We start from the raw sequence: 14,014 nt of genomic DNA, 5'->3' as shown, positions 1-14,014 counted from the left end.
ACAGAAGCAAACATTTGAGTTAAAAACGTTTGTTTTGAAAGAATATATGTTCCAAATTTGCGCCACATTTTCACAAATTTTCAAAAACAGCAAATCAACAAGCTTGTAGCACAGCACCAAGTGCCTCGTTATCAGCTTGTAGATCTGCTATTTTTCAATAGCTAAAGTATAACAATGCTTAAAACACCAAAAGGGGTTTCCGTCCTGAATTTGTTAACAATATCAACCTGGTATGGCACTCCTACTATGCTTGACACAGTAGGTGGATTGAACTATTGGTTCACAGGCCTTTGTCTGGCTGGCAGAATGTAGAACAGCAGGAATACTATTTAGGATACTAAAACATCATCATTGTGAATATTGTTCATTGTGTAGGAAACGCCACTAGCATATGGGACGCTCCTTTCAACACTATTTCACTGACATTATATTTTTGCTCTAATCCATCCATGTACACCTGAACTATAATTATCAACCATGCTTGTTAACATTGATGATTGTGTACCTCTCTTTTACAGATATCTTTGCACTGGAATTGTCTATCACTCCATTTCCAAAAGCTTCCTCATACCATAGCCCCTCACCGCTGCTGTCACGTAGTGAGTACGTTCATCAGAGAAACGTGACACAACAGCCAGCAAGAGGATGGAACGGGGAACCTTCCAATTCCAAGACGGCCACTCCACCTCCTGAGTCACTTGGTAATCATGATATTGTAACACTTGGTGCAAATGGTCTCCCATAGTGAAGTACGTAGACAATGCTCACTTTCATGTGACCCAACAACATTAACAAATAGCCATTGAAAAACATGTCATAATCATTCATGCAAAGTCATTTAGGACGAATGGATCAGCAACGGCTATAGAAAATGCTCGATTTTCAGTCGTCTGCTGTGTAACCCTTTAAAAGTTTTGAAATGCGACACATTTGGAATTACTTAACTGCAGTGTATCCTGAACCTACTCCGCATGACTTATTTAGTTATTAATTTGTTTCAAAGTGTGACTTTAATATAGTGTAAGCTGAGCTTAGGTTGCTACCAACCAACTTTTTGGACATGGTTCAAACAGAATTTGCTGAGAGGGACCAAATGCTTAATTGTTGCTTATTTCTTTTGGTCCGGATAGCGTTCCCCACAGGACATTGTAAACGTAACCAAATATGCAAATGAGACATGGTCAGGCCATGGATCTATTGACAGAATAGGCTATTCCTGTGGAAGATTATTTCACTGACAAACTACAACAGAAGGTTGTTTTGTTTTTGGATATTATCAAATATCTGTGAAGAAAAACAGTGAGTACATTTAATAGTCACTTATAGGCTCATTAAAAAAAGGAAAAGGCATGCATTTCAGGCTACGGACAGAGGGCGTAACCCCACACACACACACACACACACACACACTTGTAAGTCATTCCAGTCATTCTAGCCACCCCTCTGCCGCTTTTTATTTTATGACGAAAAAAATTGAAAACGAAAAAAAAAAAACGTCATAAGGGTTTCATCACAGCTGAGTTGACACAAGAATTTCAAATTATATTTCATAGCAAACACAAAAAAGAATTGTCATAAAAAATAATAACTCATGCCTGGGCCGTGGCTCAGTGATCCAGGCACCTTTGCTGGTAATCCAGTCTGGCAGTGTGCCGCGGGCTCGACTCCTGATCCTGACGTCCTTTACTGTGTGTCTTCCCCCCCATCTCTCTCCCCATTTCCTGCAATAGAATTGCATGGCGTTGGCTGGCGTTGGTCGCCATTTTGTGCGTCCACCAATGCCTGGTGAATTGCCAGGCAGAGTTTATTTTTGGCCAATGGAGTCAGTTTGTCCATTTCATGGCCAATAAAGTAAATAAAATGGTGCGTTGCAGGTCCCGTCCATCCTTGAGCTGGTGCAGGACATCCCTCTCAAAGGCGCTGGGCTGCTGCTCTGACCCTGCAGGGCCTGCACCCTGCCCAGACCCAGAGGCCGTCTGCTGCTGCTGACTGGATCCTATTCAACAAAGGTTCAACCATTTATTACATTGACTTTGTATTGTATTACACAACGTCAAATGTCAAATCTGACTATAGTCACACAAAGTATAAATCAAATATTACATTGGGGTTGAGTTGTTTTTGTCTTTGCTTTGTACACATGTTCATGACTTTTCTGTATCTTACCACTTTCACCATGTGATGGCTGCAACAGAGGCTGACCAACAGAGGCTGGTGGTCTGGCCTGATGGCTCCTGGTAGCAGGGTTCCAGTGCCTGTAGGTGTGGCCTGATATGAAGTAAGATTTAATAGCATTATATAGAGCTTGTATTTTTTGGTGTTTGACTTGCAAATCCCAATGAGTTGTCTAAAGATCTTACCATGTCCACTAGCCGATGGCAGCACAGGCCTCTGCTCAACCACAGCAGAGGTCTGTGGTCCAGTCATCTGACTGGTGACGAGTCCGGTCATCTGACTGGCTGACCCTGCAGAAGCCTGTGGTCCAGTCATCTGACTGGCTGACCCTGCAGAAGCCTGTGGTCCAGTCATCTGACTGGCTGACCCTGCAGAAGCCTGTGGTCCAGTCATCTGACTGGCTGACCCTGCAGAAGCCTGTGGTCCAGTCAGATGACTGGCTGACCCTGCAGAAGCCTGTGGTCCAGTCATCTGACTGGCTGACCCTGCAGAAGCCTCTGCCTCTGCCCCTGCCTCTGCCTCTGGCTGTTGCACAGCTGGTGGCAGTGTGGCTGGTGTGACTGACCTCTATGAAGTAAGTTTTAATCACAATATGATATAGACCTTGAATTGCTTTTGGGTTAGATTGTTAAATGGAAATGGTTTCATTTGGAATGTCTTACCACTTTCAGCAGCTGTGTCCATCACAGGCTGGTGACCTGCCTGGTACCCAGGTACCGTGGTTGGCAGTCTGTGGCCTGGTGACCGACTGGACCCTTTCCCTCGTCGTCTTGTGTAAAAGGCTGCTATGAAGTAAAGTTTAATCATAATATGATATTGTGCTTGAATTGTTTTTGTTGCATTTGTAAATGTCAATGACTGTCTTTTACACCTTACCACTTTCACCAGCTGGGGACTGCATAAACCAAGGTCCAGGGGTTGTGGGTCTGTGGTCTGCTGCTGACCATCTCGGCCCTGCTGCTTGGCTGGTGCGAGCAGGTGTGTGACTGGCAACTATGAAGAAGTTTAATCATATGATATTGAGCTTGATTTTATTTTGTTGCATTTCTAATTGTCAATGTCTTGTCTGTACATCTTACCACGTTCAGCAGGCTGTGGACCTCGCTCCCTGCAGGCTGGCGCTGACAGCAGAGACTGGGTCTGGCTGGGCTCGTCTTCTATTTAGGTAATGTTGCAAACATGTCAGTACACCTTTCTATTGGATTTGTAAGCCCTAAAACCTAAAACTCTAGCAAAGTGTAATTTAGTTTGGATAATCACAACATGTTACCTGGTACATTCAGGTACACCAAGTCAATTGTGAACTCTGGGTCATCCTCCACGGCTGCTGGTGACTCTCCACGTTGTTCGTGAGTTGGCTCTGAAATTGTATGCTCCTGATTGGTCTAAAGTAAGGTTTTATGTCTTAACATTTAGAGCACCGAAGGAATAAGAAAGCTTCTGCCGGCTTCCTTCTATGAAGCAAGGTTCAAACATTTATTGAATTTGTTGTTCTTGTAAACATTTGTTCTGATTAATATGCATGTCTTACTTTTACCCCCTGCAACAGCAAAGATGTCCTGCCTGGACCATTGGGAAATCTGAGTGGCATCTGTAAAGTAAGGGTTAACATGTTATTGAATAGAGCTTTATGGCTTGATTGAATTTGTAATTAGTCATCTTATTACTAATATACATCATTCTCTTACCTCTGTCATCAATGTAGGGTTGGCGCACTTGGTGAAGCTGCACACTTCTTTCTATGAAGTTAGAATCAAACATACATAATTTGTGTACACCTGTATGGTTTGGATTGGTGTTGTGTTTGTAAACGGTTATGATTAACATGCATATATATTACCTCTTTCAGCAGGAAACGGCGAGCTGGGCACCTGATAAGGAGGGAGACTTCTGTCTATTAACAAATGGGAAAGAAAATAGAGGTTCAGAATTCCCAAGATTCAAAAGAAAAACAAATACATGAAATACAACACATTTCCAGAAATGTCATCATAGATAAGGTAAAATCAGCACTATTAAAAGTGTACAGATGCTTAGAACTAGAATCATCCTAGGATTCTCTCATGACTTTACAAAGGTCTTCTGGAAATGCAAGTTCACAATACATTGCAAGTTAACGAAAGGTGTGCGACAAATTTGATAAACATCTTGGGAGACAATCTTTAGATTCTCCAGCTCAGAAAAGAAAAACCAAGGCTCTGGATGTTAGAGATGAGGGGATGCTAATCTTTTTTATAGAACTGTGTTCAGTCAAATTCACAACCACATGGTGAATGTCTGTGTAGAGCAACGGTGCCCACACTTTTTGGATTTGACTTCAAAATGACCTGCTCAACGATATCTACCCACCTCAAAATAATTATCTATATTATATATACTTCTATATATTAGAGAAGTTATACATATTTATATTATATAAATATTATCCCCACAATAGTATATAACTATATAAATAATTTAGTTTTAACATTTTTCATGAGGGGTTTCTGGAATAGCAATGCTGGCATTACATGTAGACCAGGGGTGCCCAGTAGATCACAAGGGCTGTGCAGGTAGATCACATGACATGCCACTAAAAAGTATTAAAAAAAGTTCAAAAATATTTCTGGAATCTGCCACTTGAATTAAGGGGACTTGATTGATTGACATCAAAAAGGGCCTGTCAGCTCAAACCCACTATTTTGTTTTCAAGAGTGTTGCTGTGCACAAATGTCAGTAGCATTACAGATTAAATACAACAAACCCTACATATTCCATTTATCCCCCTCTATTTCCAATTCCAAGTGTATTTGTAACGCCAGCTCTGCTATTCCATATTTAAACTATTTTCAGCAATGGTATACTATTCTTTTTTTCAGCGGGTAGATCTTGTTGAGCTTGTCATTTTGAAAGTAGCTCTCAAGTTAAAGTGTGGGCACCCCTGATATAGACAATAGTGGGGGAAGATGGAATTGGTGCAACAGCAACACCCTTGAAAACAGTTTTGGAATGTGAGTTTGAACCTACTTAGCTTTTTGATGTAAATCAATCAAGACACCTTCAAGTAGCAGTTGCCAAAACATCTATTTCTCCATATTTAAATTATATAGTTTTAGGGGCATGCCATGTCGTCTACCTGAACAGCCTTTGTGATCTACTGTGAGATTGCGATCTACCTTTTTTGCAGCCCTGGTGTAGAGTGATATTTCATTTTATTTTTTGGCAGTGCATTTGTTGTGTTTTTGCACACACAAAAATGGGGACCATTGAAAAACATGCAGATACTTTATCGTATCGTAAGGACAAATAATGTAGCAGAGGAGCAAATAGAAAAGCAAAACACTGTAATGTGACAAGCATTTATCTGTTCTTTTCCCAAATAAAAGTAAATTACAAAAAGGAAAAAAGGCTCTAAATATGTGTTAAGTTTTGCATTTGTTAACAGTCATGAGTAATATGCGTCTCACCACTGTCAGGGAAGAGGTGGTGGCTGTGACCGGGATAGTGCTGCTGATGCTGCATTCCATCTGAGAAAAGTTCCAAACATATTTATTGTGTACAATTCTTTAAGGATTGGTGTTGAATTTGGAAACAGTCATGAGTGATATATGCTTCTTACCACCGTCGGCAAATAAGTGGCTGGGACCTGCTGCATAGTGCTGCTGATGCTGAGTTTCATCTGAGAAAGGTTCCAAACATATTTATTGTGTACAATTATTTAAGGGTTGGTGTTGAATTTGGAAACCGTCACGAGTCATGTGTACTATTATTATTTATTACCTGCATTTCCAGCATAGAATGGCTCCTGGGAGTCCTGGCTGTCGTGCTGCTGATTGCCGTCTATAAAGGTTGAAAGATATATTGTAAAACTTTGGCCTGTCAGATGTCTTGTGTGCTGGCTCAAAACGGTCATAACAAATATTTCTCTTACCATTTGGAGGTGGGAAATTGGAGGACGTTTCTCTCTCCGTGACATGGGGCTCCAGAAACGACATGATGTCGTATAGTGGCCATTTGTGCGTGTCCCTCCCTTCGCTGCCACTTTTGGGGGTTCTCAGCGCCCGCCTTGTCCTGGTGTACTGGTTCCGGAGGCCTGTCCACCTATCGAAGCACTTTTGTGCTGAGTATGCAAGACACGGAAATGAAGCATAGCACAAATCCAAAGGGACACCCAGGAAAATAGTTTTTTTGTCCATTTGGTAGATATGTACTATAGGCCTATCAAAACGTTAAAGAATGATTCACTCAATCAACATGGTTTGTATTCTGTCCTATTCAAATTGTTGCCCAAGGCAATACACTGCAGAGGTCTGTGTTTACTGTACTCTACTCATCATACAGTGGAGTCTACTGTATGAGTCTACTGTATGGTGCCTGATCCCTACAACAAGTATCTCTCCTTCATATTTTTTTACATGATAAAATCAAGTAGGCTTGTACCACTTCTTGTGTGTGCAGTGTATAATCACAGTATGATACACGTATCGACAGGAATACAAGCAGAGTAAATAGGCTATTTTGTCCAAAATGTAGAAGTATTTGGAAAATGACATTAAGTAATATACGTCCATGATTTAGACATATAGCCTCAATGCTGCATCATCTTACATCCTTCAAGGTATTGTTTATTGGGAAAATGAATTTCTATAGAGGATTTGTAGAAATTACGCCCGAACTTTACGCAGAGTATACGCGTGACGCATGTGCCTGCGGCCGAGCTACACCAGGCTTTTCAGCTCGCGTTTGCGCGTACACGCGAGCCCCGCATACGCGCACAGCACATATTAACTGGATGCGTGGGGCACGTGTACGCGCGCGCGCTTTGAAAAGCCGTGTGTGGCTCGACCGTATAGGGAATGCACTTGAATACAGTTTTAATTTCCTTCTGAATATATTTGAGAAATTGAGACGACGAACTCATTTGAGACCCGGCCTCTTTATTAGCGAGAGCCTATATACGTGAGGCATGAAGATGTCCACAAAATACGTGAAGCCTATAGAATAATCAAAGAGTCAGATCAAATGAAGATTACACGCGTTCGGAAATAGCGCACTGAGGAGAGCGCACGGTGCAATGCCTAATAGGCTAGTGCGCTCCTGGTGCGCATTTCCGAAGCACACATGAAGCAAAATGTTAGCATTACTAGACCTTATAGTCTTATTTAAGCATGTTCAAATAATGTAAACACATTTTTATGTCCTTTTTTTACATTTTGGAACAAATTGCCTATATATTGGCCTATAGGGTGCTGCAGACCCAATCCTTGCATGGTGCCAACCTATGCTGTTACCCATCCCATGCCATCTTATCCTACGTTAGGCTATATCTCGCCTACTTACCATCTTCGTGTATCTCATGGGCAATAGCCTGAAATGTTGCCCATCTCATATCCTTCCTACAGTGGTACGGATGGCTTTTGCTGTACAAAATAGGGTATTTACAAACAGAAAAAATTAATCGTTCATCAAATGACGCCATGTTGATGCTCTCTCCTGTAGTCTGCGTGACTGTGTCCCTGGGGGGTTACCTGCACACAATCGGTGCCAGATAGAATCGACAAATCTGGTACTGATTGTCGAACGAACTTTCCAGAACGTACCAGACTGGAGACAGCTGCGCGTAACTTGGAGACTCCAAGTTGCGTCCGGGCGCACGGCTGTCTCCACGTTATCAGTACCACTACCACAGTAGGTGCCAAGTCTGGCACTGGTTCCGTGTGTATAGTAGCCTCCAGGTACGCAGACTAGCAGAAAGAGCATGGCATAATTTGAGGAAAATTAATATTTTCTGTTAGCAACCACTCCATTATTTTTAATAAAGCCATGACGCAGACGTCGATGGTAGGCTATAGGCGAAATATAGGATAAGATGACATGCTCCAAGTTGGAGCCTCCAGGTTGCGCCTGGGCGCACGGCTCTCTCCTATCTGCAGTCAGACCGTTCAGCGTGACTTCAGGAGAGGAGACGACAGATTGAAGAGTGCATACCACTGCTTTGGCATTGCCACTGGACACCTCAATGTTAATGTTATTAAAAAAATGAGAGAAAAAAAAGGGGGGGGGGGGGGGGTCATATTTGAACCATAATCTGATGTAGGCCTAATGTACAGTAGGCCCATTGGGCATAGCCAACACGGCACATCATTATCAGATCTACATTTATCCTTCAACATTTCATGCCCAAAATGATTGTTTGGGAGCAGTAGCATTTTCAGAAATATAAGTCATGGCTACGACTCTTTCATAATCTCCAGTCCAATGCGCACTGCCCATGCGAACTGAAAACATGTTCATTCATATTAACAGTTTTTTATTTTAAAAACCAAATCATATGGAATGGTTTGAAGTAGGCCTTCATTTATAATGTTGCATCCTCTGTGTAAAGCACTGATGTCCTTTTATATGGTTGGTCCGTGCAGTCAGGCGGATAACTATTGATTATGGGTCGGGTGGAATAACAAACTGATGTGAGGTGGAACGAGACATAACTTCACGGAGTCGACGTGACACCTGAATTATTTGATAGCTTGCATGCAATCTCTTTTGATATGCTACTGTACTGTTTGTACTGGACCCTCGTCCGGTTCTGGCAGACTGGTAGTGTGTGTGTGTGTGTGTGTGTGTGTGTGTGTGTGTGTGTGTGTGTGTGTGTGCGCGCAGGCTGGGTGGTGTGTGATAATCCATCTGAATTATTCCTTGGGCGGCGATCGGCAGGCCCGGGAGAACGATAATAACGGGACACTTAGACAGTATCTCGCCAAGGGTTCACAATTTATTATACACATGTACAGAATTATATATATAGCTAGCTGAGTACATTTGTATATTCACGTACAGTCGTACAAGTAGGCTACACAGCATAGGCACTCAGATCATAACACAGCCAGGGCAGAATCATATAAGCATTAGGCTATATGGACCAGAGGCTGCTAGGTTAGGATCGTGAATTATAAAATGCATGCACCTTGAATTATAACGTTTGTTTTAATTTTCTGTTCGGCCACGACGGGCAGGGATTATTTTTTCCTGTTGAATTGCTTACTGGAACAGACCAAACTACTTTACTTAACAATAAAAACATTTTCGTTCCGAAAGTGCATAGGCTCTTTCCTCCTCCGCACTCTGTAGAATAAAAACAACAACAGAGTGAAAAGACCGCCCAGTGTAGCGTAACAAACGGACCTTCTCTCCTATTGGTTGGGGGGTAAACCCAACCCTTTTTGTCTTGTCTGAAGTCCCACCCTGTTCTTCAGTCTGTCGCCTACAAAATGTTTTCTGTCGCGTGTCTTGCCCCCCCCCCCCCCCCCCCCCCCCCATGAAACAAGTTTGTCTGATTAAACCACGTGACTCCCATTGGAAATGAATTGGGAGCTACAAAGATCTTTGTCTGATAGGTGTGACTGCGGCCTTAGCGGTTATCCTTTTTAATAGAAAATAAAATATGCTGTTGAGTTAATACACCACCAGGAAAATGCCAATGTCCATTATCACACAATGCCATAAGCTGTCATTATTGCAATGCTAGTGTTGCCATCTTCTTGAATTCCTAAACACCTGCTTGACTGACCTGAACAGACTCAATATCCACTTTTAGCTATAATAGGATGTGATTTATAAAAACTTTGTCAAATTCTATTTCAACAGGTCAATCCATCAGTTCAGAAATGTTTCGAAAATACATACACACTGCCTAGTGTAACAAAACTAAACTCTCATCACTGTGTTGCTTATTTAATGAATAAAATGTAAATGTCTCCAATCTGTATAGTAAAGTATATGTTAATATAATAACCTACTGTGCACCAAAAATAAGATTGAATGTAGTCTGTGGATGAGAGAGAGAGAGAGAGAGAGAGAGAGATAATTAACATACACAACTACACCATATTATACTGTATTCCTAAATACTCTTCAAGTTAGTATTGTCACCTTTATTATTATTTATTTATACAAAAATACAGTAATACAAGTGACATCTTCATATGAGATGCACCAAAAACCGAATTTGCTTCTACAATTAAGTGACCACGGGCCAATTTGGGGAGGGGGGGGGGGGGGGGGGGGCGTGATGGATGGGACAGACAGATAGATACACATATAGGCTAAGTATGTCGGGACGTCGGGACCCTCGTTTACTTGCCCCAATCTCGACCACTCGCACACGGTCACTCCAGCATGGTGGTGGGTGGTGTTACAGTGAAATTGGTGACCTGCTGAAATATGTGACTTGACTACGACTACTACGTTTGTTTATTATTATGTTTTAGAGTTCAATCTAGCGGTATTTAGGCAATGTATTTAAAGACCTCCAATTAAGTTACGTTAAGTCAGTCCACAAGATGGTCACATACTTTGGCAGGTCAATAACTTTACCATAACGCAACACAGCCATGCTGGTCTACTTCACTACCTGCTCGCCTAAAGTAGAATTGTAGATCACAACGTTTCAGGTCATAGTAAATCACTTTATCACCTCACGGCGAGCCAACTAGCCAGGCTAGCCTACACTAATTCATTAATTCACGCACAACACATAGCAAAGAAAGGTATTAATCCCTCTTACCTTAATTTCCACTGAACGAATGCTGCGACGAGAAGTAGCTGTGTAGTCTGTGCTTGTGCTGTTTTAGTACACCTAGCAACGTCACTTCCGTAAGCCAACGGAAACCCTATTATTATTATTATTATTATTATTATTATTATTATTATTATTATTAATACTACTACTACTACTACTACTACTACTCATAATAATAATAATAATTAAACACGATGGTCATGACATTTCGGTAGGCACAATATAGCCTACATAAACAAATCAAATAAATGCATGCACTGAAGGAATTATAATGCATTATAATGTTTTAATTTATGAATACACACATGGGCACTTTATTTTGTAATCTGAACATTTGTGTAGGCGTTCTCACAAACGTATACAGTCAAACACAGTCAAATTATGTTTTTATTGTATATTTTATTAGCACCGTGACGTCACTGACGTAGAAGTGGATGGGGGGAGATTTCCGTAAAGTATACACGCAATAACAACGTATAGAAATGGATGGGGGGGTAATCAGTATCATATCCACGGTTTGACGGGAGGTCTAGTACAATATACACGGAATAGCATTGTGACCATTCCGTGTTATATCAACCTCTTTGGGTGTGGCCGGGTTGAATGCAGAGATTAAACCTGCAAATGGTCACTGGTTGTCTGTCATTGGACAGATCACCTGTTAATGATCACATTATGGATGAACTGAGACCATTTTACACCTCTTTGACTCTGAGTTTCAACAGAACTACAGAAATAGGTCGATCACACAGAACTTATTATTATTATCCTTTGTGAAATGTTAAAGGTAACTTCAACTCTTACGAGCTTACACTTAAGACGGAGGGCGGAGGTTGGAGGTGAGATTTATTGCAGATGAATTGATTACAGTATGGAGCTGGGATTGAGTGAATGGACAGAGAAGTGACTGACAGTATGATAACAGAATGATAACAGAATGATGACAGTATGAGGAGGAGACAGTGGAGGAGCTTTGGCGTGGGCCCCCTGGGGACGGACCAGAGCCTCGGTTCGGATCCTGCCTGGCGGAGGCAGGGGGGGCTCTTGAGCCTGCCCCCCTGAGGCCGACCTGGTGGAGCCTGCTGCTGGGCGGTCGTCGGGGAGGTGGCGGGTACCTGAACGGAAGCACAGATGAGCGATTGGGAAATGAGGACCGCTTATAAAGGGGGGCGGACAAGGTAACGCAGATCTGATTGGAGCAGACGAATGATGGAGCGTTGCAGCTCTAAGTTGAACTATCGTTAGAAACTAGACTTCAACTCTTACGAGCTTACACTTAAGACGGAGGGCGGAGGTTGGAGGTGAGATTTATTGCAGATGAATTGATTACAGTATGGAGCTGGGATTGAGTGAATGGACAGAGAAGTGACTGACAGTATGATAACAGAATGATGACAGTATGAGGAGGAGACAGTGGAGGAGCTTTGGCGTGGGCCCCCTGGGGACGGACCAGAGCCTCGGTTCGGATCCTGCCTGGCGGAGGCAGGGGGGGCTCTTGAGCCTGCCCCCCAAAAGGAATTTAAAGAACATACCTGGAGGTCGTTTACCGGCTTGGGTTGCCCTAGGGCGCCATTGGACCGCCTGGGGCCTGGAGGAGAGAGAGAGAGGAGCCTGCGGAGATGGGACCTTGCAGAGGCGGATGGAAAAAGAGAGAGAGGGGTTAGCAGCGTAGGAGTGGACGACCTCTCGGCAGAGGGTTGCGAGAAGGAGTAGTGGCGAGAATTTTGGTTCACCTGGCGACGGTGGCGAGACGGGGAGACTCCCGGCGGAGGAGGCCCGCGTGGCCGGAGGACGGGTCGACCGTCGTTTAGGAGGAAGTGAGTGGGCGTCCTGGAGAGGGAGAACATGTTTAGAAGTGGGCAGAAGAGGAGGTACCCGCCACCCGACACATCCACCAGTCAATGTAGGTACCGCGTTGGAAGATGCCATGGACTTCTGGGCATCAAGCACGGAGGCGGAGGAAGGTCGGACGTAGGAGGAGAAGGCGGAGGACGACCATCGGCCCAGGGCCTGCAGGGTAGGGACGGAGACGCCGCTGGCAGCAGCGGTGGTGGCGGCTCCGATTCTCAGGGAGTGGCTGGAGTAACGGTCAGGCGGGAGGCCACATCTTAGGAGCAGGGAGCGGAGGTGAGAGGTGAAGGCGTGCTGGTGGAGAGGGAGACCATTCGGGAGGCTGAAGAGAGGAAGGTGGCCGGAGGAGCGTTGTCTGACGGAGAGGAAGCGCAGCATGGAAGAGAAGGGGCAGAAGTTGCCGGGGACCTTGGCCACCGAGACGAGGCAGCCTCTGCGGTCACGGTCAGCTTTTGAGTGTTTCAGAGATAGGTTGAAGCAGGTGGGGGTGAAGCGCAGGTCGGAGATGCAGACGTCTCTGGAGGGGTCGAACGCCGAGGACCTGGTTGTGAACTCGCCTACTCTAAGGAATCCATAGAAGGCGAGGAGAAGGGCGGCTTCGAGGAGGAGGTCTAGATACGGAGTGAAGACTCCTTTCCTGAGTTCCGAGACGAGGGAGTGGAGAATGTTTAGAGTAATGGGGAGACGCTGGTCCGGGACGTGACGTGACGATCGCCGAAAGCCCTTTAGGAGGAGTTTGATATGTGAGTTGGTGAACAGGCTAGGGAAAAGGGGGTCGCGAAGGCGGGCGTGGAACTGGATCCCTGCTATTAGACCGCTCATATAGCCGTAGCTGAGGTGGTTAAGCTTGAAATTAAAGGTGAGAAAAGGGGTGACGGTCGAGACTAGAACTGGGAAGAGAGGAATGGAGTGACAGGCGCAGAACTGACCGAACTTGCGCCAGGCCGAGGCGTAGCAAGATGCGGTGGCGGGGGCGAGGGCGGATCTAATATAGACGTCGGCGAGAGAACGGAGGTGTTGGATGTGGGGCGTCAGGACAGAACTAGCTCTCGGTGCGCCGGGCAGATCAGGGGGAGTGGCTTGGCTGAAGGGCATCGCTGGTGGAACTCCTGGAGTTTGAAACGAGAGAGACAGTCAGCGATATTGTTAAGGCGGCCAGGAACGTGAGCTGCGCGGACCGTGAAATTGAACATGACAGAGGACCAGGTGATGAATCTCATAAGGGGCATGATCTGATTGGAGGAGGAGCGGCCTTTATTTATGACGAAGACTGTGGCCTCATTGTCGCAGTTGAACACTATACGCTTGCGAGCCCAGCGGGACCCCCAGAGCTTGCAGGCTACGGCGATGGGGTACAGTTCGAAATGGGCTATGGACACCGGTGGCTGAGTTAGTTCGACGGGCCAGCTGTCGGAGAACCACTCCCCTTGG

The sequence above is a fragment of the Protomyctophum parallelum genome, assembly GCF_964188405.1.
Source record: "Protomyctophum parallelum genome assembly, chromosome: 18".
NCBI lineage: Eukaryota > Metazoa > Chordata > Actinopteri > Myctophiformes > Myctophidae > Protomyctophum > Protomyctophum parallelum.
This window is presented reverse-complemented; position numbering follows the sequence as displayed.